The sequence below is a fragment of the Meriones unguiculatus genome, chromosome 21, assembly GCF_030254825.1.
Source record: "Meriones unguiculatus strain TT.TT164.6M chromosome 21, Bangor_MerUng_6.1, whole genome shotgun sequence".
NCBI classification, from domain to species: domain Eukaryota; kingdom Metazoa; phylum Chordata; class Mammalia; order Rodentia; family Muridae; genus Meriones; species Meriones unguiculatus.
Genome location: NC_083368.1, coordinates 43662086 through 43688568, shown reverse-complemented (window position 1 = coordinate 43688568; position 26483 = coordinate 43662086).

Sequence of the window (26483 nt, the reverse complement as noted above, 5' to 3'; positions counted from 1 at the left end):
TAGAGACACACTTACAGGACTGGTTTTGCAGCTTAACCATGTTATGTGTGAAACAAACAAATTTCCTTTTAATTTGCTTGTCCTTGGTATGATAATTATTCTTATATTATGAATAGATGGCTGGAAAACAGCTGAAAATGCCAGATAAAACAAAAGGTAAGGGTGGAGTGGGATGAGGCTACTTCAAAACCTTATCTTCCAGGCCTTTTATGAGAAGGAATCCTTCACCAGGGTTCCCAGCAAACTTCCTTTCATGTGTCATTGCTCTAGGTATTGACAGCAACTGGAAACAGAAAAATATAATATCGGTTCCTCTAGAAAAATAAGATTTCAGCAGTTGGGGTTGAGTCAGTGAAGCCAGACAAATTAAGATCATGTGAGCCAGGAGACTAAAGTGGTGGCAAATAATGGAAGCCATGCCATCTGCTCTAAGAGTTTCCATTGATCTCTTTCTTCTAACTCATTCTCTTCAAACTCATTTCTTCTAACTCATGTTTCTTGCTCATTTGAGGTCTCTTCTTCTGTAGCCCCTCGTACTGTCAAAGAAATGTGATTTGTTTCCAATGCCTCTAACTTGTAAGGTAGAATTTACTTGTGTATATGTTTTACAGGTGGGTTAAGATTCCAGATTTTAGGCAAAATATCACCCCTCACTGACATTTTTTTCAGGTCACAGTGGTGGCTTTTTCCTGCGGGAGGCATACGTGGTGCAAAGGGTCCTCCTTGAGCTCTGTCAGCCGAAGCGACCTCTGCATTCTGTTCATTTCTGGAACTCTTAAGCCAACCATCTTTGGTAGAACTCAAACTATTACGTCTAATATATACCAGCTGTGAAAGGGTAACCTTGAATTTAAGATATGGTAGACTAAAAAGAAAAGCTTTTATCATAACTTCCTATGTACGTTTTCATCAACTCATATGGTATGCATCTGGCTGGGCCTTTGATAGCTGTGTGTTAAAAAAAAAAAAACAAAAAAAACTGATATGGTCAAAAATCTTATTTGTTTCTTTTTCCAGTCATTTGAAAAGGTAAATATTAATAACTAAAAGCTGTGTAGTTAAAAATTATACTCTTATAATCTAAATTTGCAACATTAAAGTACAATTTCATTGAAAAATAAAAGAATGGAACAAATTTTAAAGTTATGCTATTTCAAGCACATGGTCTTTCATTTATTCTTCCCAAAATATCTATAAGCAAATTTTATTTTCTATTTGCAGATGACAACATTTTGGCTCCATTAAGTAATTTTTTCTTAAGTCACAAACACACATACACAAAACAATGGTTCTCACTCAGAGATCAGATAGCCATTCTTATGGCTTGTTATTATCTAATGTAAGTGTTAATAAAGTGCAATCAACCAATCAAACTGAAGAAAAATCAATACGAACATAGGTATAATCAGCAGAATCTCTTTTTCATACTGAAGAGTTGAATACATAATGTATAACATCAAAGACAACATAAAATTTAATATAGAACCTGTCTTTATCATTATTGTTTTTATTATTATCATTATAATTATTTTCATTATCATTACTTTTGCTTTATCTCATTATTATCACATTATCATTTCTTCCCCATAGTAACACAAAGGTATTTGGATATCTGAGCAATGGTCACTTTCCATTAGCACATGGATTTAGAATTTCTTTCTTTCTTTCTTTCTTTCTTTCTTTCTTTCTTTCTTTCTTTCTTTCTTTCTTTCTTTCTTTCTTTGATTTAGAATTTCGAAAGAGCCACATGAATATTTCACTAGCCTTGAAACTAGTGAAAATGTATAAGAAGCCAAAAAAACAAAACTATCACATATGTTGGGCAGATAAAGTACTTGAAGGAGGAATCGTGAGAGTATTTAACACTAGTAAATTTTGTGAGACATGGTCAGGCTAACGGAAATGTGAAAAAAGACCATGAAGTGAGAGGTGATGAACATATGTGATATCTATCTATCTATCTATCTATCTATCTATCTATCTATCTATCTAAAACTGTTCTAGACTGTATGTATAATAGAGTGAGGCTCTATAATTTCATAGAAATGATAATCAGTGGGCAAAGTCTTGCTAGCAAAGCCAGAGCATCTTATAATATAATTACACCTACTTATTAGACAAATAATAAGGAACTTATACAAACTCTCATTGTTCTATTATTTTAATCATTGTTGACCAAAACATCTCTCTGTATTTCTTTGTGTGGTTTATCCTCATTAAGCTATTTCAGAGTAAATAAACTGTAAATGTTTCTCAAAGAGGCATCATTTTCAGACAGGATCCAATAGATACAGATTGAATGAGGTGTTTAATGAATGAATGTCAGTCATTCAGTGCAATATTTAAAATAGAGAGTGGACAAATATCTTCAGTGCAGATCAAAGCCATGATTCACGGTAGCTGTAGTAAGAGGAAGAGATTGATACTAATAAGAAAATTAACATATAAGAGAGTCCACACTGATCTGATGGCTTATTTAAATCCTGTGGCCACAGAGGTTGTCCTGGTTAAAGCCAGTGTGTCAGAACCAAACAGAATCTGAATGTGGGAAACAGACTTACAGGGAAAATGAAGGATGATGTGGGTGTCACTGGGACAGTAGGGATGACAGAGAACAATGCATTACACACATGTATGAAACTGTCAACAAATTTAGTCAGTTAAAAACAAGTGAATAAAACTTACCAAGTGAGGATAGTGATAGGATGCATTTTTTTTCTTGAGAATAAACCATAGAATATTAAAGAAAAGTAAAGATAGTGCCTTTTCTTCTAATCAGACCCTCTTGAGTAATGAGGATAAACAATGCAAATTTCTCAAATGAATGTGAGTGAAGCAATCAACAGCTTCACAGGGAAAATCAAGTGAAAATTGTGCTGCCAGTTAGGGAAGAGTCATACATTCCCTTTTCATTGGGAATTCCGATCACATAAACTGCTTTGATAGGGTAGTGGAGACTCACAGCAACCAGGCTGATAATTGGCAGGGTGATGCTTATTCAGTTAACTAAGTAAACTAAGTTTGCTGGAGAATCATCCTCCTTATGAAGGAATGTTACAGTTAATAAATCAAACCAAACCACAGGACTCCATATATCCTCTGATACAGTTTTCATTTGAATACACACACACACACACACACACACACACACACACACCCCTCTACAATCGTAGAATACATACACACAACCCCCACAGAACTACATTTTCTGATAATTCTAGAATACTCTCAATCAATGCTCTTTAGACATAGTTGAATACTTACTGTATTATAATAAATAAAAATATTCTTATACTTACTGAGTTATTCATTCTAATTTGTAATTACTAGTTTATGGTTTCCACCCTGTTGAGATAATTTCCTACATATCAACCATTTTCTTTGTCTATTCCTTCACTTTCCTCCCACTAAACTCTTCCACATAGCCCTATCCATTCTCTTAATTTCCCTGGTTTCTTTTTTTTTAATTTTTTACTAATTGTTATTGGATGCATATACATACATACATACATACATACATACATAGATTCCTAAGTATTACTAAATATACCTTCTTCAGTCCATCAATATTACTTGCAATGTGTTATCAGACCTGACTGTTTGGCACTGCATAACCCATTGGTTGGCACTTCCATGGAGGAGAACACCTCCTTGTGCATCTAAAGAACCATCTCCTTGCAATTCCTCAGCTTCATCTGTATCACTACACTGCCACCATTCTATACTGTAGGTGACTCTGTGACCATTGTGAACTCAAACATCATCCTCACCTGCCATCACTCTTCTTCCCAGACCACATAACTCAGTAAATCAAGGTTGTTCTTGGGCGTGCCACTTCATGAAAACCAACTGTAACGCTTTAGCACCAACTCTATTGTTACAAGCCACTATTCCCAATATTGCTGTTATTTTTTAATACAAATTGAAAATTTGCAACACCCCCAAAGGCCTCCCCCAAATTGATCAGTTGCTAATAGAACCAACATTTTCACCAAAGTAAAAATATTTATGACTATGGTTTACTCTTTTTGTAAAGTGCCTGTTAAAACCAATGTAGGGAAGGGAATGATAAGACAGAAACCAGTAGAGTTCTAAGCATCTAGCAACATACAGTTTACTGGAATTAGTACGTGTCAATATGACTGGCGGCTAATATGACCATCATGTTAAAGTCCCCTGGAATTAGAGTGTGCCAATATCACTAGAGGCTCATATGATAGTCATGTGTCCAATACGTTAACACAGTTGTCTGGAACACACGGTTGATCACAAACTCAAGTTGTGCTCACTGATTCATTTAAGGACTATAAGCTACTACATTGCTGGTCTTTTTTGTGGGGCTAATCTCTACCTTGGGACTATTAGAAATACTTAGCTTCATCCTAATATCGTATGAGGCCAATACTCATACTACTCAAAGACATACTTAGAAAAAGTGACCCGGGCTATTGTAATGAATCCAGGATCCATTAGGCCTCAGTTGGAGGAAAGCCAGATTCATTACTACGCCGGAAGCGACCAGGGCTCGGCGCTCACCTGCATTTCCTTCTTCCTGAGAAACCGTGTTAGTCAGCCTTTCCTTAGTGTGGTGAGGATGCAGGACAGCCGATTAAAATGTTAATTTTGGCTGACGATTTAAGAGAGTGGTTCTCAAACTGTGTGTTACAACCACTCTGTGGGTAGAACTGGGGGTCAAAGGACCTTTTCTCGGGAGTCGCTAAAGACCATGGGAAGACATAGATATTTCTATGACAGCTCACAGATGAAGCAAAATTACAGTTACAGAGCAGTAACGAAAATAATTTTATGGCTGGGAGTCACCACAACATGGAGAACCGGATTGAAAGGTCATAGCATTCGGAGTGTTGAGAACCACTGACTTAGGAGGGTTCAGTCCATTACCCAATAACTTCCAACTTGGGGACTAGGGGCAATGCAGAACACTAGAACTGGAAATGCCCGGCGGAGCAAAACTGCTTTACTCATTGCCAGAAACGTGAAAACCTGTCAACTGCCCCAAGAATGGGTTCATAGCACCCTAACGCCGTTCATTCGGTCCCACCATCTAAAAACTCCCCAATCTTCCAGTAAGGGCTGGGAGTTTAGCACAAGGGACTCCGAAAGACCCTGCAATCTGAACTGCAGCAAGAGCAATGTGGATTCTCTGTGTGGTGGGCTTGCTCACGTTCTGTGTGATCTCTTCTGACTGATTCCAGCCGTTAGGTGTTGCCCATTTCCTTTGTGAACTCCTCAGCAAAGAAAATAAACTTATTTTAATATTTTATTATTAAGAAAAGTCTCATTAACTCAAAAAGCAAGCAAGCAAACAAACAGAACACCATTTTTTTTAAAATACATTTGGTACCTCCCTGTGTCACCATGAACATTTTCCTATGATCGGTATTTTCAGTCATAGATTTTATGTATGAAGCATTACCTGATATAGTAGCACCATTTTGTCTGCAGAGGATTCAGTATTCAGCAGGTCTGCCACGAAAAAGAATTTACAGGTTCCCTTGGTGGACAGGGCTGCTAGTCTGTTAAACACAGGTGTGGTGATCTTAATAAAAATTACCCTCATAGACACATAGTGAGTGTCACTGTTGGAGGGGTGGCCTTGCTGGAGGAAGTCTGTCATGGGGGTTTTGTTTCTGAGGTCTCAGAAGCTCACGCCAAGCCCAGTGGTTCACTGTGTCTTCCTGCTGCCTGTGGATCTGGATCTCAGCTACCTCTCCATAACTACGTCTGCACACCTCCATGCTTCCCACCAGGACGATAGTGGGCCAAAGCCAACCCGATTAAATGTTCTCTTTTTATAAGAGTTGCCACGGTAAGGTGACTCTTCCTAGCAGTAAAACCCTAAGACAAAACGTGTGAAACATCGCCAGAAAGCACCTGCTCCTGGCCTATTCGCTGTTGCAACGTAGCCTTTGTTACATGAGGCATAGCTTTATTTGTCAGTATGTTTGCATGGTCTAGCAAAGCAGTCAGTAGACAGCGCATACTTGTTCATGTTCTATTTGTTATGTTTCTAGCTTGGTTATATGTACATGTACACCTGTGCTACTCGTAATAGTGAAATTATCTTCATATTATTATTTTTATATATGTTATGTTCGTATTGAAGCATGAATATTAATAATGAGAACTGCTTTTATATTTCAATAATTTTATCACACTACACTGCCAATAATTTTACAGGATTTTTTTTTTTGTTAAAACATGCTCTCTCTTCACGTGGTAGGTTTAGGACATTATTTTTCTTTTATTCTACTGGAATTGATGGTATAAAACTGTTACATGAAATATTTGGCAGCTGTATACCTTGCAGGCAAAATTAATGAAAAAGAAAAATTTATAGAATCTAGGCTAATTTGAAAGTGTGATGAAAAATGTCCTCACAAATTAAAGTTTGGAGAATGGGGGAAAGTACAAAAATGAATTGGAGTCTTTCTGAAGCTTTTCCCTCCATTTTCTTCTGCTCATTAATTGTTAAATTAATATTCATTTAGATTTTAGTTGACCTCTTTAATGCCATATTTAAAACCAAAGTGGAACTAAAGGCAAACTACCTTAATTTTCTCTTTTTACAGCACTCAAATTTTTCTAACTAGCATTACTAATTTTATGAAATTTTAAAGACCAAGTCACTTTAGGCAATGGTTTAGTGCAATCTCATTAGCTAAGTGAGGCTTAAGTTTTGTAAGCCTTACTTAAAATACATAATTAAGAGTACCAGAAAAGAAGAAAGCTTGACTAACACTGTAATGCTTCTCAGAGGTGCAATGATGAGAAATTCCATCAACTGGTGTGAGTTACTTCTCTGTTGCTGTGATACACCACCATGACTAAGGCTGTTTATAGAAGAGTTTATTTGAGCTTATGATTCAAGGGGAATAAAAATTCAATACTATCATGGCAGGCAGCATGGGAACGGGCAGGCATGTGAGCTGGAGTAGGATGCTGAGATAACCCATCCTTTACTATGCACAAACCATAAATGGAATAATAACTACTTCAACAAGGCCATATTTCCTAAATCTCCCCCAAACAGTGCTAACTAGAAACCAAGTGCTCAAATGCCTGAGCCTACAAGTGAGTTTCTTCTTCATTTCGCTATGACTAGGCCCATCCATACTTGCGGAGGGGCGAGACTAAGTAGACACAATTAAGGTTACATTGATGTACATAAGCCGATTCTCATTTCTCACATCTGCCCTATAATATATTGAAAATATTCCCTGGAATAATTGGTCAAGACTAATTTAAAAACCGATAAAAGAATGCATTTCTATATGGCATGAAATTCTTTTTAATTAAATCTTTAAAAATTAAAATATAATGATATTTTCAGCCTTCTTTTCTTTATCCCTCCAAGCCTTTCCATGTACCTTCATTGCTTCTTGCTCTCTCTCAAATTTCATGGCTTCTATATCTTTAATTTTGTTTTTCTCTGTCTCTGTCTTTCTGTCTCTTTGTCTTTTTGTCTGTATCTCTCTCTCTCCTAAATATATAAATACAACCTACTCGGTCAATATAAATTTACTTGTGCTTATATGTTTCCATTGCTAACTACGTGGTATTGGACAATCAATTTGGGGCTCATCCCTGGGAAAGACTATTTCTACTACTTTCAGTATTCCTTAAATGCCTGTACTAACATGAAAATGGGAAATCTTATAGAACCTACACAGTATAGCAAAAAATAACCCCCCTTTTTTTTTGAGACAGGGATTCTCTGTGTAGCCTTGGCTGTAAACTCACTCTTGGATGGAACTCACTCTTGGCTGGAACTCACTCTGTAGACCAGGCTGGCTTCAAACTCACAGATATCCACCTTTCTATGCCTTCTTGAGTTCTGGGATTAAAGGCATGCACCACCACTGCTTGGCTAGCAGGGAATTCTTAACCAGCAAGATTTTAGTGCTAAAATCTTTGTCTAGAATTTTTTTTAAATGACTTTTAAAATGAACTGTTTTGAAGTCAACACACAGAAAGCATAAAATGAAGATTTAAAAGGAATACTTTAAATTTGTGAATTTAAAAAGAACTGCTTATTAAGTTGAAGTTGTTCATTTTTAAGTTATTTTCTTACTGCAGAAAAATGACTCATTGCTGGTCAATGATAGCAGAGATAAATGTGACAAGTCCTCAATCTCAGAAGATCTGGGTTTTAAGATGAAAATTATAGTAGAAGGCATGATAGACCTCCCATGGAATCTTTGTCAGGGAGGTCCCAGAAGCCTCTAAAAAGTTATTATAATTGGATTTAGTTACCCAGTATAACCACATGGTAAGACTCTATTGCTGAAGATATCACACACCTTAGCTGCAAGACATAGAAAATTTAATCTAAAACCAGTTAGGAAACAGCTCTCCTCCTGATAGCTTTCATAGTGTCAGAAGATGTCATGCATGCTGTTGACAGTGAGATGTTAACGGTCTTACCAAGCACTGGGCGTTGCATGCTTCAGTAGTAGGTCAGCCAGGTGAGACGTGCTCATTGGTGCAATTGTGACATGACTGTTATGAGGTAACAACCTACTTCCTGGTTGGATTTGAGGCCTGCTCCACAGGAAAGAAGTTATGGTGGGTACTGTAGTCCTGGTCAAGAGTTCGTGGCTAAGACTCTAGTATGAAAGCTGATTTTGTTATTTTGCAAAATGGTCATGCTACCAAATTATTTCTGAATATTTTTGTTTCTGTTTAGAGACCTGGAGCACTATCAGCACTGGTCAAGGAATCTTCTTTTTCGCAAAGGGGAGCAGTCAGGGAAGAGACGGATAGCTGATAGAGTGCTAGGAATAACAGATGAATGTTCAGCCCTAAGTGGGACATCTATACCAACCTCACCACACCGAGGCTCAGGAAATGTCGTTGACATGAAGGCGTAACAGTAAGAGACAGAGGATAGACAAGAGTGGTATGGAACTTCTTCTGGACATGAACTTATAATGGGTAGTTGTGGTTTTGTGCACAAGATCCACCCAGCTGCAACCATCGTCATTGAGGTAGATGATCCAACAGGCCTCACGCACTTATTGAGGAAACAGTTAATAGTTTCTAGGAGCAAGGATGTGGCCACTGGTGGTTTCCTCTTCTCCAGGAGATGGTCCCATGCCCACACCCAGATGGGAAGCACTGGTTCGATTTTTTGGGTTATTAGAAACAAACAACAAACAAACAAACAAACAAAAAGCATTATAGTTGAGTAATGGGTGTGTTCAGGGTTACAGGGGAGGGTGGATGGAAAATAGGAAGAGAATATATTATATTTACTTATATGTGTGTATGGAGTTCTCATAACCAAATAAATACATAAGTGAGACATGTCTCATTTTGAAAAAAGTGTTATGAAATTACTCATTAAAATTTTTAAGTTTGTGAGTGTATTATTACAATAGATGGTAATCATTCACACTGGCCTTGACGCATTCAGACTTGATTTCAGTAGATAAGTATAATTTTGGAAAATATAAACACTAATAGAATTGAGAAACTGTTTTCACGCAGTGATCCTAGTCGACTCTTAACAAGCATCTCTTTTGAGATTTCCTCTAACTCCCTTTGCTGTGCCTTCCAGAACTCTCATTCTACTTTAAGATCTTTTAAACTTATGAACAGACTTCCTGACCCAACAGTCTGGATCTCTAATAGGTGACAACTTGCTGAGTTAGTGATGTAACCTGCTCAGATGTGTGTGGCACTTACCAGTTGGACAAGGAATTACAGACCATGGTTTTCTAGCCCACTCAGCCCTGCAGTCACTTATAATGTAAGTTTCATTTACACAGTAAAAATAATTCACCCCTAGTCTCACTTCAGTTCATTTCTGGCATGAGAAGCTCATACATAGCATATGGCCCAGTTCAGGTAGAAGTTTGTTGTGGTCTTGTTCTGAATAACCCTTAATATTCAAGCTGCAAGGATGGTTCTCAGTGAATCAATATTTAGAGATGAGTTTGTCGGAAGTGATTGGGTAAAAGGAACTCTTACCTCATTAATGGGTTAAAACATTGTCGGGAGGGGGTTCATGATTTCACGGACTGTTGGGAAGTAATGGTAATTTGAGAAGCAGAGCTGCATGGAAGGGACTGGGTTGTTTAAAGAATGCAACTGCAGGGGGGTTCTTCAGCTTATTGTGCTGCCTTCTACCCTGATTGACAAAAGATAAGTCACATTCATTAGCATGCCATGGTGGTTGTCCTTGCTTCTGGCACAACATGATAAGATGAAGCAAGGATGGATTGATGCCACTAAAAATGTGATCCAAAATGACAGTTTATTCCTATTGCTTTTCTCTGGTATTGTGTGCAGCAACAGAAAACTTGACAAACACAGAAAAGTGCACTTTATAGTCAGCCCTAAACCAAGAGGTGGAAACGTGCCTATGAAGCGCTCTGGCTATGAGGATGCTCAAGGTAAGACTCCACTTTCCATATTCACTCTCAGGGTGAATCAAAACATCTTTCTTGAGTTTTTTGACCTAAGATACAAAATATCAATTATATAGAAGGAAGGTGTTTTTGGAAGAGTGTTTCACAACATGGAAACTGTAGTTGATAATATTTTATGAAGTTACTAAGAAAACAACTTTTCAGATATTCTCACCTCAAAATTGTATTTGAGGGGGACACACCAATTATTTAGTTTGATCCTACTTATATCATGATATCACTTTTTACACAAAAAAATGTACATAATTGCAATCTGTCACTTCGTAATAAGAAAAGGTTCTTAGAATAATCATGAAAATGGTATGCTAAAATATCTAAATGTTTATAAAATATTATTATTGTGTGGCATACTGCAGTGCAAATAAACAATTATTATTCCCCTATCATTCCAACTTTTATCTCTTCTATAAGAAAAAACTGCTATGTTTCTTATAACATGGCAAATATCTAAACTCAATTTCATACTTCTCTTCTTGTAATCTTTTTTTTGCATTCTAAAATTCACCATTTCTTTCCATAGTTTCTTGCATGACAACTTTCCTGTTATTCTGTCCTATTTAATTAGAATACATATTTTGGTGTCTCTAAGTGGGTATAATCTTTTGTAGTTATGAGCAACATAAAATAATTTTTTAGATAGCATTTAATTTTTGTTTTCAGTGTGACATCTTTCTCAACGTTTATACTACTTCATAATATTGTGGTCATTTTCTAATGTGTGTATTAATAAGCTAATATAATTATTTTAACAAGCAAGTGTTTATTGCCTTAATGCAAATCACATTATGGAAGAAACGTAATATACTGTGCCCAGTATTTTTATACCTGGTACCTAAAACACACACACACACACACACACACACACACACCCCAACACACACACACACTACGTAGTGAATAAAAGATCCTGTGTTTAAATCTCCTTGAGAGAATTCTTTAGATTTTGAGACAATGATGGCTACGTGGGATGCTATTAACTTATAAATATTGGTGAAATCACAAATTATTAGAATACAAACTTTGTTTTCTTGTACTAAAAGCGTGTTTTGCTAAGGCAAGAGTGGTCAGTAGAAGGTAATAGACATTTCTGTGCTCGACTTCACGGCTCTGCCGCTCTGCCCTTTCTCTTGCTTGGGCTTTAGTTTAGCGCTTTTCAAGCAGAGGGCACTCTCCATCAGAAACAGGAATTCTATCCGCGATGCAGTCAGAAATCCTTCAGGCCACTCAGGACACCTGCCTCCCCCTGCCAGCTGTGGGTGATAGCTCAAAAATGCACAACCTTCTGCCCGGCCCCCTGTGATCCAGGTGACAATGATTGTGGACAGGTTGCATTTCTAAAATTAAATTATAGTATTTTTTAAAAAGCTCATTGATCCCCCTTAGGAAAATTTTCAGTCTGCTTTAAGGAGATAATTCAATATATAACAGTCTAGAGATATTTTAACCACCTACTGAAATACTTGTTAAGTGTCTGTTATTTCAAAAACTTACTCATATATGGCAACCTCCTAACAAAGATCAGAAATTCCAAATATCAAATATTCAGCAAAACAATTAGATTAACAGAAACCATAGAAGGAAAATCTGTAAGATATTGAAAAAAAATCACATTTGTGCTGTCAATTTTTGGTCATATCTTCCATTTCCTGAATCTTGAAATGAAAATGGTTTGGTGATTTACTCATTGGTTTTCAGAGACAGTGATCAAGGACTTTAATTTTTAAAATACTATATCACAATTCTACATGCTTAAGGAAAATACTGTTAATTAATCTAGTATTTTCTAATGTAAGAAGAATTCAAATAGCATTCAACACCAGTATGATATATTAATTAGCAAAAGAAAAAAACAAACACAAATCTACACAAAATAACAACAAAAGTTATATTCAGAAATATTATACTGTTTCTACATGCAAGAGGGCCTGTTTCTGAAACAATGCAAAAATAATACTTCTAAAGTTAGTTCACTTATTATGTATAAATCCACTAAAAATTGACATGGAAAACAAAATGTGGACCCACATAACCAAACACAAATAAATCAATATCCAGAAGTAAGTCATTTTTATACAGTTGGTTTTAGCAAAGTCATCAGTAATATGATGTGGAATAAACAATAGGCTTTTGACCAAATTATTATAGGACAACTTAATACAGAGTAGAAAATGATAAAGTTGGGATATCTTACCTAACACCATATAAAATTAACTCCAAATGGATCAAAGATCACATGAATATGACTTAAAAATTTAAAATATTAAGAAGTAATTAAAACCAGATGGAAGGGGAGGAGGACCTCCCTTATCAGTGGACTTGGAGAGGGTCATGGGAGGAGATGAGGGAGGGAGGGTGCGATTGGGAGGGGAGTAGGGAGGTGGCTAGTGTTGGGTTACAAACTGAATAAATGTAATTAATAAAAATAAATAAATAAATTTTTAAAAAAGTAATTACTGTTATAAATTATTATATACGTTAGTTATGATCATGAACACATATGCAAAAAGAAAACATTTAAATTAGAGTGAAGCATTTATTTAGAAATGTTCATCAACTATATAATAAAAAGTGAAAAATGCGGCTAGGACTATAGTGCAATCAAAAACTGGGCTGCCAGGGAAGCATGGGATCCTAGCTTTTATCACTAGAGGCTGTATAAGATAGGAGGGCATGGTGTCAGGTTTGTAGTTTCAGTAGAGAAGTAGAGACAGCTGGACCCCTGGGTTTCATTGGCCAGCCAGCCTGGTCAAGTCTGCAAGTTTCAGGCTGGTGAAATAGCCTGGATCACCATACATGGTGGATGCCAACTGAAGAATGTTACACCTGAGATTGTCTGCTTAAAATATACCTTTAAGCTCATATACATGCACATGCATGCATACAGGTGTATACACACACACACACACACACACACACACACACACACACTGGGAAAACACTTGCAAATGATCTCTCCAACAATGGAATGTCATCCGGAATACATATTTAAAGCCTAGTACAAGTTCTTAATTAAAAATGGCCCAAATAAAAATGAGACCCTTACAGAAAATCCACAACGGGTAAAGATGCAGATGTCATATGACCATGGGATGCTCGTGTCCAATTGAGACATCTATAGCAGAACTTATGCCGACATCTAAGGCTTAGGGCACATTACCTGAGATTCAAAAGAAATATTCTACTGAATGCGTACCATATGTGTCTTTCTGGTTCTGGGTTACCTCACTCATGACGATCATTTCTAGTTCCATCCATTTGCCTGGAGATTTCATGATGTCCTTATTTGAATAGCTGAGAAGTATTCCATTGTATAAATTTACCACAGTTTCTGTATTCATTCTTCAGCTGAAGGACATCGGGGCTGTTTCCAGTTTCTGACTATTATGAACAAATCTTCTATGAACATAGTTGAGCAAATGCCCTTGTTGTGTGATGGAGCTTCTTTTGGGTATATGCCCAGGAGTGGTATAGCTGGGTCTGAGGCATGGCTATTCCCAATTTTCTGAGAAAGCGCCAGATTCATTTTCAATGTGGTTGTACAAGTTTGCACTCCCACCAGCACTGGAAGAGGGTTCCCCTTTCTCCATGTCCTTGCCAGCATGTGCTACCACTTGAGTTTTTTATTTTAGCCATTCTGACTTATAAAGTAGATACTGAACAATTTACAGACTCAACGGAGCCACGTGATAAGGAGGGCCCAGGGGACCATGATGAAGTCTCACTTCGAATGGGAAATAGACAGGACAGCTGAAGCAGATGAAGAGAGGGGACTGGGTAGGAGAGGGAGTGGAGAAGGAAATGAGGATGGGGCTCAGATGGTGACAGCAGGTGTGGGACCCCAAAGGGCTTGGAGAGAGAAGAGAAACTAAGGTGTGGGGGGAGATCTTTGAGACAAGCTGGGGCCCTACAACAGGGTAGGCTCCTGCGAAGATATGGAAGATATGGGGGTGATTCCAGTTAAGCCTCCTAGTAGAGGAGGTTATGGAGATTAAAGAGGCCACCTTTCAGCCAGACAAGATTTCTCGTGGAGGGGTAGGAACACCAACACACCCACAAAAACTTGGACCCAAAATTTACCCTGTCTACAAGATGTGCAGGGATAAGCATACAGCAGAGATCTAGGGAATGTCCAACCAAAGCCTGGCCTAATCTGAGACTTACCATATGGTAGCGCGCCAACTCCTGTCGCTATTAATGATGCTCTGCTCTGCTTACAGACACGAGCCTAGCATAGCTGTCCTCTCAGAGGCTCCACCCAGCAGCAGATCTAAACAGATACTGAGACTCACAGCGAACATCAGCACAGCAGGGGTGGTGCGGGGCGAGCAGGGGGAGGTGGGGCTTTGTGGAAGAAGGGGTGGAAAGATAGAAGGACCTGGAGGAGGCAAGAACTCAATGAGAAGACCGACAGAGCCAAATTATCTGGGCCCAGGGCGGCAGTCAAGGACCGTGCATGCATGGACTGGACCGGGGCCGCCTCACAGATATAGCTCGCGCACAGCTTAGTCCTCATGTGGGTCTCTAGTAAGGGGAGCAGAGGCTGCCTCTGACATGGACTCTGTTGCCTGCTTTCAAATCACTACCCCCTGGGGTGGCTGCCTTGCCTGACCTCTGTGGAAGAGGGTGCTCTCCGTCCAGAAGCAACTTGATGTGCCAGTGTGTTGATTAAGTGGGGAGGCTCCCCTTTTCTGAGGAGTAAGGGAGGGGGAATGGGGAAAGATAGAGGTAGGTGGGACCTGGAGGAGAGAAGGGAGGCGGATACGATAGTTATGTAATATGAAGAAATTACAAAGAGAAATAATGAAGGAAGGAAGGAAGGAAGGAAAAGAAAGAAAGAAAGAAAGGAAGGAAGGAAGGAAGGAAGGAAGGAAGGAAGGAAGGAAGGAAGGAACGAGGGAGGGGAGGAAGGAAAGTTTCTAAGAGCCACATGACCAGGATGTCTGCCACAAGATATTATTAAGCTACATCCATGGAATCTTAAGAATATGGCCACCTCAACAAGACCTGTACCATGATAATACCATGACATGCAATGCGGGTGGGCAAATCTCTCAGGACCCTATCCAGATGAGGTGAAGAGCTATGGGCAGTTATGGCTGCTGACAGAGGGAGAATCAGTCTTTTTCAGGGAAAAGCCCTGGATAGGTTATCTAATCCTGAGTGATTAGCTCTAAACACCTATACATATGAACAACACTAGATGCGCTCAGCAGGAGTGGATAGCCACAGGCTTTGGACACAGAAACAATAGGAACTTATTCTCAGAGTCCTGAAGGCTGGAAGTGCAGGTTAGGTTATCGTAAAGTTTTGGTTCTCATGGTACCCTCATGTAGGAGGCAGAAGGCAAGAAAGCCCTTTATGAGTTTTTATTCTATTTAAGGGGACTCCACCTCCTGTCTGAATCACCTCAGAAATGTCCCAGTTCCCAAGACCCTAAGGACCTCAACCTTGACTTTGTGGGACATCCATTCAGTCCATAACACCAATAAACATAAATATTTTCTCTATTCTTCAGAAATATGGAAATTAAAACAATGTATATTTCATCAAATCAAACATAAAAAATGTAAAGATTATGTGCATAACACTTAAAGATGCTGTTTACTGTCACTACTTCTGATTAAAGGAAACACCTCTCTATAATTAAAACCAAGAAATGTACGTATAGAGCACGTCATTTCTTGCCTATAAGCTTCCAAGTCATAGTTAGTCAAGTTTTCATCAATAAACTTAGAGTTTTCATTAATGCCTAGAAATGGAAATCATATTAGATCACCCCACAGATCCTGGTGGCTGCCGAGGAGCAGAAACGGGATCCCTAGCTTTTCCTTTTCACGATTTGGAAGACATCTGAAATGCACATCAGTGCAGAAGCACAGATGCAGCGCAGCCTACCGCAAGCTGCTTGGTTTCTCCTGATCACATTGCCGACTGAGAAAATCACCATCGATAGGGACACGATATGTACGTTAGGTTAGGAATATTCAGCTTCACTTATTTCCACGTATTCGTGTTGAGTTTACTTCCCAAGGACGCTGAGTCACCTGACATCCGTGGAAATTTGTACTCCTGAGGTATTTTTGTTCTCTTTTTGTATTCTACTGCTGGAACAATGACTTAAAAGATATCGTCTAATGGTAATGAAAAGCTGACTAATTAATATTTTTGGTTCCTATTTGATAGAGCTATGTACTTCACAGCACCATGGTTTTACACAGTTTCTTGCAACACCGCACCAGTTCTAACATGGAACCTTAATTGTAGTCAACATTCAACACACATTTGCTGCAGGATAATGGTACTAAACTATGACACACTGAAGCTGGATCTTGCTGGTCTGTTATTTTTAACTGTCATTATTATGTTTTCTACAATAGCTATTTCTTAGTAAAGTATTGTTCTGTCAACAGGAAAGATACACTGACACTTTGTTATGCTAGGCCCTGTCTCCTTTCATGCACACGCACGCTGCTCACAGGATCTGTATTTTTTAAAGGAAATTCTGTATTGTGTAAAACTAGCTTTTGTTTTTCAAATCAGAAATGAGATTGAACTGTAGCATCAAGGACCTCAAACTTCTGAGTTTATTTTTGCACCTAGGAACTATCTGTTGACATGCCTTTAACTGCCACAATAAAGGATCAGGGCATTGAATAACTTCCTTAAAAGTCCTAGGCCACGGGGACTGTTATAAATGAAAATGAACACCCAGAATGACTGTTGGAAGCCGGAGCTGTGCACGGAGCCTCTGTATAATGTACTCTGTGTGGCTGGCATTGCTAAACAGACAAGCTGTCACATTCTGTACTCGCTGAATATTCTGGGGCTCTTTCTCTGTCAACCAAGGTAGAGGACATGGCAGTAGTCAAACCTCGAGGTGACAAAAACTTGAAGTAGTGTAGTGAGCCTTGTATTTTGGAAGGTGATTTACAAGTGTAGGCAGCGAGGCAAGCTTGTGCCCAGCACCTATACCTTAATCCAAATGCAACTTTGGACTGAGAACATCACTATTAAATTAAAGGCACATTCTCTCAGGATAGGAACTCCACACAGTGAAACCAGATCTTAAAATACAAAAGCAAGTATGCTGGAAAGAGCCTCCTTAGCTCTTTCTAAGCGAAAGCAAGAGAAAGTATCTATTATACCGTAACAATTTAGTGGGAGAAAAGAATGTTACATATTGTTCGATTCAACAAAGAATGTTACCCTGGTTTTATTAATAGACTGCACAAGGACATTTCAATTCAGCCAAAAAGTATGTTTTGTTTATTTATGAAATATTTTCACTGTCTTTATCATTTAATACTGAAAATAAAAATATTTGGATTCATTTTCACAATTTTTTTTGTTTATAAGCAAAGGCTGAGAACTGCTTAGAAAAATGCATTTTTCCCATTATCTATGAATTATGGCTATTTGGTGCCACCTAGTGGTATGGAAAAATTTTAAATCAGTTTGCATTTTCTTTGCCTTTGGAAAATTAAATGGAATATAATTAATAAGTGACTGAAATATAAAGTAAAAGAGATGAAAAATAAGACAAAACCCATTGCACACTTGCAGATGTTGGAAGGACTGTCTCCTCTGATCTACACTGCTCATTCCTGTGACAATGCTTTAAAACTAAAAGGGTAGATTAGAGATAGACAAGGTTTCTTTCTATGCTATTCTCATTTTTCTTCTTGGTTGGTTGGTTTCTAAAGTCAATGCTAGAGAAAGAACACGTAGAATGAACACATGAATACATATCTAAGAAATGATATGTCACTTCATAATAATTATAATTGCATTATCAATATGATAAAGACCATATCAATTTCACTGTGTCAGCAAGGTGAAAGTAACATAAGAATTACAACATAGATATTTCTTTGTTTTTTTTTTTCACAAGTCCAAAGTATGCTGTTTTTAGAATTCAAAAATAATGGACATTCCAAATTTAATATCCTCCTGACTGAATAGTATCATCTCTCTTTTCTTTCCTATCACCTCCCTTTTCTCTTTTTTCTCTGTCCTTCTTTTCTTCCCTCTTTTTTCTCTCTCTCACTCTCCTTCCTTCCTTCTTTCCTTCCTTCCTTCCTTCCTTCCTTCCTTCCTTCCTTCCTTCCTTCCTTCCTTCCTTCCTTCCTTCTCCTTTTCTTTGGGCTCTGCCCCACCCACCACTTTTGTATTTACAGTGGCCATCCCTGGCCTACAGTGAATTGGACTGCAGTGAGTCTTTGGGAGATGTGAAGCTGATCTTACCCTTCTAGCATGTGTGGTGGAGTGATTCAGAGAACAAACACCGTGAGAGACTTGGTGTGTGTAATATGGTGAAAGATGTAATCTTAAGACTCAAGTTTCTGCTCCATTTTCTGTGACCAGTTTTTTTTTTTTTCTTCTTAATTTGGTACTGCTTCCAAATGACATTAAATCTTCTTCTATGTTATTCATTTCCTTCCTCTTTCTAAAAACACCTTAAAAAATGTCTTGATGCTCCATTAAGGATTTTCAGTTTTGTGTGTCAGGTACAGAAATGGTCTGGAGGTTGGAGTGGGAAAGTGTTAGGATTATGTGCTAGAAACCCATGTCTAGAAGGAATAAACCAGGAAGGAGACTTTCTCCTGTCTGTAAAAACACAACGATTGGAAAGTGCAGGAGAGAGCCTTCTCAGGACTGGACAGTGGTGAGGTTGGAGCTAAGCTATCTCCGAAAAGCACTGCCGAACTGGGAATGCAGTAGCTTGGCCAGAGCTCAGGAGGAAAGGGGATAATTTGCTTAGGCAAGGAAACACATGAGAAACCCAGGGTCTGGCTCATCTGGACTTCAAAAAAAGCAGCAAAGATCTTAGGGTCCACAGAGGCGAGCAGCCAGACACTAAGGTCCGTCCTAATGTCGAAAGCCAGACGGACTCCTTCACTCAGTTCCATTCTGGGTAAAACCCACCAACCTACAACCACACCCTGGAACAAGTCAAGAAAGAGCAGAGTTTCATCTTCAAAGGTTAGGAAGAATGTGGCTTAGGAACTGGAAATTAGTTACCACATGAGCAGAGGTTCATCTTCAAAGGTTAGGAAGAATGTGGCTTAGGAACAGGAAATGAGTATAGTCATGACTAGAAATGACAGTATAGTCATCGGTGAATGGATTGAGAAAGCACTGTGGTTCTAAATTACATGTCTCATTGCTACTTCAATTGACCAACTTTTAAATTTATTTTAAACACTTTATAGGCACCTGCCAAACTGCTTTAGTACATCTCAAAGACCTAATTAAACAAATATAGATATGCTGTTTCTTCAGAGTTGGATCTTGGAGTAAATTTCTAAAAGGGAAATATCCCTTTGGTCTTGAGATTTCCAGTCATGTTTGAAACATCTGGGGTGGCTATTGAGATTGCTCTGTGCTTCAGTCTTTGCTACTAACTCTCTTTTGGTTATCTGTGGTTTATTTAGAAACCCTTTTCTATAGGAGAAAGACAGCTCTTTTCTCTAAATATACTCTATAACCACTGTAGGCAGAAGTATGGAAACACCTTTGTTAACGGTAACAGTCATATTGGCATCAGTTCACAAAATGCTGGCCTTGCTCTGGGATAAGGCAGTTTCCTACACTGTTTATGGGAGAGCAGCTGTAAGGCGAGGTCCTACTCCTACCAAGTGTGATCCAGTTATCATATTTGTGGTTTGATTGGACATGAGATGTGTTTGCCAACTGTCTTCTTGCTTCTTCTGAACTCTGTTTTCCTAGACATTGGCCTTAAAAAGATGCCCTCTGTGGTACCCTTTGCTCCTCTCCCTTACAGAAACATTGGCTCCTGATCAATTTCTACTTTGTTTAGGTCATCTTCTAGATCACTTAGGGTTTCTGATCAAATTAGTGGTTTCAATATCACAGATGTGTGTGTGTGTGTGCCTCGGGCCTCACAGCTTCATGAGGAAATACAAATAGAGATGCCTGGTAGGTCAAATTGACTTAGAGACTTATGTAAAGATCAGTAGGATCAATGAGTACCGTTAGATAGGGAATAAGCCAGGACTGCTCTAACAGGAGCAGGGCTGTCCCAGGAAGCTCTCGGTGGGATCTATTCCATTGCTGGGTAGTTTTCAGACATTTCCTTAGACCTCCGGGGCCCCAGGAACACTTTAAACAATCACAGACAAGAGGACAACAAGACCCACTTCAGGAAAAGGGGCCTAAATCCTTATTCTGTGGCTCATTAGCTATTTTTCTGTTTAGTCTTTCTGGGTTTTGCATCTAACAGGCAAAAATATAACTATTCGTGAGTTCATGACTATCAGGTGGGATGATGTATCAGAGCAGGTACCAGGAATATGGGAATTTCAGTGTCCACTTCCTTGCTTTCATCATATCTAGGCATTGATGGACAATTTATGGGTCCATGTAAAATCATTCGTTCCTATAATGGAAAAAAATGAGAGTTAGCCTAACCTTCCTATTAAGTTCTTTTAAAATATCCATATTAGGTTGCTATTCCATAGATAACTTAAAATTGATTGGGAATTCATTTTTTCTTCTGTCTCCTTCCTCCCTATTGCTCTCTCTCTTTTCCTGTTTCCCCCTTTCCTTGTCTCCATCATTCTCTTCCTCGTTACTTCTCCATTTCAAGCTCCCTCCCTCCATTTTTTGTATTTCTTCCCTCCTTCCTTTCTTCTGCCTGTTCCTTGGCTTCCTCACTCCCATCATTTCTTAGTAGCTACTGTTTCTGCATCACACACCTCAGACTCAGTCAAAAGTTGAGCACATTACTTTTAAATACACATTTTAAAATAGAATACGTTATGTAGCCATTCTACTTTTACTGGCACTTCTTTAAGTTTCAAAGTGAAATGATCAATGGACTGGTGAGAGAGTCCATAGGCAAAGACACTTGTCTCAGATCTAAAAGCCATTTTTGGATTCTCAGCACCCGAGAAAAGTTGGAAAGAGAGAACTGACTCCACAAAGCCGTCCTCAAACCTCCCCAAAGAGCACCCGTGCGGTGGCGTTTGGACCTCCTCCTCCTATCATAACACAGTAACAGTAAAGTCAAAGCAAACTGTAAACCTAGATGGGCAAGCGTTCTTTATGTTGCGATCTCATCTTGGTTAAAAGAGTCTATGGAGATAGGATCTGTCCATGCTTGTGTACAACACACCGTCTGACTGCCTGCGTTGGTGTTTTACACAGTCATTAAATTCCTGTGACAAACACACAGCTTCACAGATACTCTTTCCTGGTCCTGAGTCTCATAATATTAAAAAACCACGGCTAGGTGAGATGGTTGCCTCCTGCTGTGCATGAAAGCACATTTCCGTGCTTGGCTCCCTGCCCTCCGTGCACACAAACTTACAGTGATGAAACCCACCAGGAGCTGTTTTCCAGGGCGGCTGCGAATGATGGAAGCAAACCTGAACTCACATCTTTCCACCAAACCATTCTATCAGCTCTGCTCTTTTTAATACAACTTGTATGTAACCTATCATCAAGCTCATTATTTCCTGAATGCAGTCCTGTTAATTTTCTAATTGAAGTGAGCTATCTGGAAGTGAGCATAAGATTCATGTATAATATGAAAAACCACATAATATAGTCTATTATTTTCCTTGATTAAGTCATTATACATTTATTAAACTAAGACGTAATACTTTTATTAAATATGCATGCATTCCAGCTAATTTTAAAACAATATTTTATGTTTCCATTATGAGTATAATATGTTCATTGTAGGATATTTGATAAGTGCAGACAAAGATGTAGAAATTATAGAGATACTAAAATGATATCACTTATATAATTTTTTGCGCCTACATAAATATTTTGTGTCCTTTCATAGAAAGGTTAAGATTTTTTTTCAATAGTCACTTCATGACTTGCCATGTTAGTATGACTTAATTAAGATGTAATAGAGTGAAATAGGCTGAAAAACATATAACTATGCATGTATGTATGGTTTTTAGTAAGAAAATCTGTAAAAAAAAAAAAAATGTATTCTGACCTTTCCTGCAGTCAGTTGTGATGTGGACAGGCTCAGATATTTGCACAACTGTTCCACAGGCGGTTGTGCTGTGTATGAAGGCTCAGGAGTTGTGTTTCTGTGGCAAGAAGTATGCTACTTGCATTTGCGTATTTATAGTCTCATTCCAATAGCAACTGGCTCTTTTTACTCCATTCTTGCATTCAGTATGTTTGCTTGCATCTTCTTGCTTTCCCCAGGCATGCCTGCCTCTCACTACTGTGTCTTCCAGCTCTAAAGAACTCTTAACCCCCTGGGAAAGTAAGCCCAAATGAACTCTTCTTTCTTTAGTTTCTTCAGTCATAATTTTAATACAGAAACAGAAAAGTAATATACTGTCAATATGAATTATTGGTAGTTTTTAAAAGTTATCATTAATGTTATTGTCACCTGAATCCTATAATACTCTATTGAGTGAACAACTTAGTCTATTTTTGTACAATTAGAGTGCTTTTGCATTTGATGCAATAAAATAGGGCTACTACAAACACCTCTTGTGTATGTTTCCATAAATCAATCTAGACTGCAAGCAAAGAATAAAATTTTTTACAGATTCCATTATGTACTAAAAAAAAACATATGAACACACACAGTTAAGTGTTTTATTCAACCACGCAAATATGTTTTAATTAAGTCGTACTATTTTGGAAAAATATATTTTGTGGATACTTCTGAAATAAAACTAAGGTTTAATGATGTAAACAGTTTAAAAGAAACGGCTCTCTTCCTTGAGTTCCTGTAGAGTTTGAATACACTTAGTTTTTATTTATTTTTACTAAACTCCTAGCTACTAGTCACCTTAGAGTTGAAATCTCCATGTGCAGCAGCAATCCTTGAGTAGACCGTACGTGCAGAACAGGGTCCTGGAACAGTGCAATGCTTACCTCTACTACCTTTTACTTCAGAGCACCAAACACTTACCTCTTTCTGGTCAGACTATGGGGCAGTTCCACTTTTTGTTTCTGCTGCTTTCTGAGAGATGAAATGGTCCGCAAAACAAGAATTTGTCTGATGCTCAGCTTTGCGCAATAATGAGATTTCTAGCTGATCTGTTCGTAGTGAAAGCCCTTTGCTGTGGACTGCTCACTAGCCCTAATCAACATTACCGCAACTTACCTCACTGTTTCCTTCTTGAGCTACTCCTTTTAGCTATTTCCTAGATAAGGATTTGCAAAAATAATTTAGCTTTTAAAATATATATATATTTATTCATTTTACTTCCTGATTATAGATGCCTTCCCCCTCTCCTTCCAGTCCCAAACCCCTTCCTCTTCCCCTATATCCCCATACTCCTTAGAAAAAGGGAGCCCCTAGCCAGCCCACAACAAATCCCATCAGGACTGAGGCTATCCTCTTTTCCTGTGGCCTGGCAAGGCAGCCACCTAGGGGGAAGTGACTCCCTGTCAGAAACAGCTCCAGTCTCCCTTATTAGGGGTACTTGAAGCCTGGACACAGAGAGTTCAGCTTTTAACAGAAGATGTACTGGAAATAATATATGCTCCACAAGAATGTTTATTTTTTAAAAAAATATAAGTTTCCCACACTGCTGTGGAGATGCCTGACTAGCTGCTGTTTGCATTTTCTCTCTGCAAGCAAGCTCTAAAATTATAATTTTCCCCAGATAGTACAACATCCCATTATTGATGTTATGGTAAGTCTACTCCACAATAGCAGCTTCATGTCTTACCTTCATAATGTCTCCATCAAAACAAAACAAAAAGTATTTTTCTGCTTGCAGAAGGAATGATAATCTAACTGAAGACACAAGTCAGAACTTTGGAAGAAGTTTCTCATTAATTTCATTCATTCATTCACCCATTTGTTCATTCAACAATTGTTCTATACTTTCAGTAAACACTAAGCACATACTAATTACATGGCAAGACTATTAACTGATATGGCTGGAGAGAAGGCTCAGTGGTTAAGAATATTTGCTGCCCTTACAGAGGACTTGGGTTAGATTCCCAAGACTCACATGGAATTATCAAAAAGGATGAGAAATTTTAAGTGACTCCTTATAAATGTAACTGTGAATACTGGTTTTTACTTATAAGTTTAACTATAGCATAATTATAATGATCCTATATAAGTCATTTGTATTATCTACCTAAAATATTAGTAAATAAACTTCCGTAAGATTTCTTCTATGGAGAAAATATAAGCAAGTCATTCACTTATTGGTTTGTCAGTGTGTTTTAGGTTTCAAGAACATATTGCTTTGTATTTTCAGAGTCACTAAGTAATTGCCTACTTACCCCTATCTCAAAGTGCTCTTGCCTCAGACTCCCAAACCTTGGGTTTACAAGGATGCACCACCATGGTAATTTTATTGAATGTTCATATTTTCTCTACCAGCAGCAAGTTAGTCTGTGAGAAACTATTCTCAGACATTCACAGAATCAACCCTACCCTTATAATCTCATATGTTCCCATCGCTGAGTCAGAACTCACTTCTCTGCAGTGAGTTCTGTTGGGGCTTTATTTTAATTTTTAGCTTGATTTTTCCCCCTTTTAACTGTCTTTTTTTTTTAAAAATCCCAGCTATTAATCATTATTTCCTACTGTATTTCTTTTTTATTTACTTCAGCCATTTTAAATAATGCATTTTGAGAAAAAAGTCCATGATGACAAACACACAAAAAGAAATATGAGTTGTGGTGATGCTTATTTACAGTATATGATAAAATTATTCTTAAACATTTTATTCCATAAGATCCAGTTTTAATGCTAATAGTAAATATCAAATACAGTGCTTCTTTTTCAACTCTAATCTGCTCCGTAAAGATCACATTAGTATATTCACAATGGAAAGGCTCCCATATCTTAAGTGCCTTTTCAGGGTCAGCCTGCCAATACTGTGAGAGAGCACTTAAATTCCAAGAATGAGTTTGGGAGTGTATATATGCAAACTATAGTAAGAAATGTTTATAATCAATATGGGAAACACAATCAAGTACACAAAAACTGTCTTTTAAAAAAAGTTATTTATTTTTTTATAAATTAGTTTATTGGCTTTGTATCACAGCCGTAGCCCCCTCCCTCATCCCCTCCCAATCCCACCTTCCTTCCCTCTCTCATCTCCTCCCATGTCCCTCCCCAAGTCAAGAAGTAAGGGAGGTTCTCCTCCCCTTCCATCTAACTCTAGCCTATCAGGTCTCATCAGGACTGGCTGTATTGTTTTCCTCTGTGGCCTGGTAAGGCTGCTCCCCACTCAGGGGAATTGATCACTGAGTTCATGTCAGAGACAGTCTCTGTTCCCATTACTAGGGAACCAACTTGGAGTCTGAGATGCCATGGGCTACATCTGTGCAAAGGCTCTAGATTATCTCCATGAATGGTCCTTGGTTGGAGTATCAGTCTCAGTAAAGACCTCTGTGCCCAGGGGTCTTTTTTGGAAGCTAAGCAAGAAGGAAGACCCTGGGTAAGATGATCAATCCTCATTCAGAAAGGCAAATGGGACAGGAATTGGAAGAGGGAGAGAACAGGGAACATGACAGGAGCCTACCACAGAAGGCCTTTGAAAGACTCTATCCAGCAGGGTATCAAAGCAGATGCTGAGACTCATAGCCAAACTTTGGGCAGAGCGCAGGGAATCTTACAAAGGAAGGGGGAGATAGAAAGACCAGGAGGGGACAGGAGCTCCACAAGGAAATCAACAGAACCAAAAAACAACCTTAGTTGATTCATATGATACTACCTAGATAAATGTAATATATAATTCTTTAATCATTCTATTTAACTGAAAAAAATTCACTAAGTTTTTGAGTTGCATGTATATTGTGAGACTATCACTAATCTATATGCTATTATGTAATCAGAAATAAAAACTGCTTTTCAAAGTTATATCTTGAGGTTTTTTTCCATATGACTTTCAAACAAATGCTTTATTAATTTATTCATTTGATTAATGTAGAAATTAAATTTTTGTTTTAATAACATTTGTAGAAAGATATGTTTACTATTAAACATTATATAGTCATTAAATTTTGTAAATTGTGATGAACAAAATATCCTTGTACTTGCAGAAAGAT